At 56.7% G+C, this 2,500-nt stretch overlaps 1 long non-coding RNA gene across 1 annotated transcript in view; it reads left to right on the top strand.

Annotated features, from left to right (window-relative positions):
- Positions 1 to 2,500, top strand: part of LOC109322353 — an 8,880-nt gene that overhangs the window by 2,672 nt on the left and 3,708 nt on the right. The window lies entirely within an intron of this gene.

Genomic DNA, 2,500 nt, shown 5'->3' with positions numbered 1-2,500 from the left:
CAGAGCCTGCTCCGGGCTCGCGGGATCGGGATCGGGATCGGGATCGGGCCCGGCGGAGCAGGCTCCTCTGCCCGCGGCCCCAGCGAGCCGGGAGATCGTTGCCGCGGGAGACCCCCCCGCTCCGCCCGCCCGCCCGGATAAAGCCCTTCTTGACAAGGGAGGGAAGGGCCAGGCGCCGGGGCAGGGGCTCGCTTTGGTCTCAGTGTGTGTTCTGTAAAGTTGTGACAGATTATTAGTAAAGGGAGGGGTTTCACAGTTTGATGAAGATATAACACACTCTGGACCATCCATCCTCCGGGCCCATTCATCAGCCAGGGAGAAACTTTCCTCCTCCCTCCCCGAGCCATTCATCACCCGCGCTGAAGCGGGAGTTTTGTCTCCGGCTCCATGCGCTGTCCTTGGACCTTTGCTCGAGGAGCAGCTCCCGGGGGCTTCCCTGCCCCCTGCGGAGGCCGCAGCCCCTCCAGCCCGGGTGCTTGGGCAGGGGCAGGGGCAGGGCCGGGGGCTGGGCGCCGTGCCCGCGACCGCGCTCGGGCAGGGCAGCACCAGCACGGCGCTGGGACCTGGGTCCTCACCCCGGCGCTGGGAGGTTTCTGCCCCACTCCGGGTCCAGGCAAACCCGTGGAGACACCGGGCGATGGTTTGCCTCGAGCCCACCCCGCGTTACAGAAACACTTGTTTCACCTGGCAGAAGAGATCCCTGGAGATGAGTAACCCAGGGCCGTGTTACATGGATGGATGGATGGATGGATGGACAGGGGCGATCTGCACAGAGAGCAGATGAGGCTGACAGACAGGTGCCATGTTAGCCAGTCACCGTTAAGTTTAGACCTAGCCTCTAAATATACAACACAACCGGAAAGCTTGCACGGGCCGGGGGGAGGGGGGCTAGGGCCGCCTTTTGTTCGGGGCTGAGTGATACCCATTGTTTGCCAGAGCAGAGAAGAGGGGAAATTAATTGCAACCAATTAATAATTTATCCCATTTAAACAGCTTTATTATCTCCCCCGAACGAGAGGGAATTTGTCTGATAACCCCCCGAAGACCAAATGTCAAGTTTAACCAAATAGTTATTGCTTTATCAAACAGAGTCTGCAAATAAATTAATCAAAAGCAAATATGTCCTTTGTGCGGCTCGTTTGCCGGTAATGGATGGATATGAAGATTTGCTGATATTATGGTCTGTCATTCAATCTAACAAAGTGAACATTTATTGCATATATATTAAAAATTATCCCGGATCCGCGCGGGGCTGGGGATGCCGTTATTGGAGTCTTCCCAGAGGTGAAGTCCCCTCGGATGGGCACGGGGAGGGCTCCCACCGCCCCTTCCAGGCGGGTCCCCTCGGAACACGTTTCAAAATTGCTTCAATGCACCGCTAAATTGAGCTGTTTTACTAACTGTCCGCAACACCACAAACAGTTTGAGGAGCTAATGGACGCGTGTTATAAAAATAGTGGACGTAAGCCACGGCAGAGGCCACGGACTGGCCCAGGAGTGAGGGCCGCGGACTCCGCGCCGGGAAACAACCCCGCTTTGTCCGCCTCTCGGTTACATCATTTTCTAATTAGGCATAAAATTGTCTTCATACACTGGTATCGCTGGCTTCATAAACATAACCATTATGGTTCATAAGGATCCCATTGTGGGGGCCGCTGCTCAAAATAGAAAAGGACTTGGAGAGGCGCAGAGAAAAAAACCCTCCTCTTTGTTTCCTCTTTTGAGAAGATGGATGGGCCATGTCACGCAGAAGATGACTTTGGACTATTAAATTGTCAGAAAGGAAGCGTTTCCCTCATAATAAGGGTTTATGGGGAATTAGAGAGCTGGGCTCTGGAGGAGACAGATCGGAGGCTAATAAGGGGGAAATATAAGCTCGTAAAAATAAAATCGCTGGGGAAGGGAAATGGCCTCGGTAAATGATGGCCATGATTACTTGGGATTCATGTGAGAAGAAAGAGGGACATCGCTCCCCGTCAGGCTGCCCCTGAAGTGCGCGGACCTCGCCTGCTCGGCGGGTGTTTCGGGACAGCCCCCTCCCAGGCCCCCCTTCCCACCAGCCCTGGTCCCACACGGGGCCCAAGCCTCTCTCTGCCCTTTCCTGCCTCCCAAGGAAAAGCTCTGGCTGGGGGCAGCGTTATGACAAGCGATGAATGGCGGTGCCAAGCAGGGACATAATTATCCCCGGGCGGGAAGGTCCAGCTCAGCCCTCGCCCGGGTGGGAGCGCGGCGCTAAGTGGATGGAGATGGATGGAGCCGCTCCGAGCCCCCGACGCGGTGTCAGACCCGGGACAATGACTGTCTCCGGAGGGGAGGACAGACTGCCTGCCACTGACCCCTGCGCACCGGCCGCTGGCGGCCCCGAGGAGCCGATGTGCAATTTGCCGGATTCAGTTTACAATAACCCGACTCGACATAAATAACTCCCATGCTGTGTCTACGCCTGCGTGACCTCGTGAACCCGCGCGAAAACACTGCCGCATTGATCCCGCGCCCGGCC

The sequence above is a fragment of the Crocodylus porosus genome, unplaced genomic scaffold (assembly GCF_001723895.1).
Source record: "Crocodylus porosus isolate Cpor-Errol unplaced genomic scaffold, CroPor_comp1, whole genome shotgun sequence".
NCBI lineage: Eukaryota > Metazoa > Chordata > Crocodylia > Crocodylidae > Crocodylus > Crocodylus porosus.
This window is presented reverse-complemented; position numbering and strand designations above follow the sequence as displayed.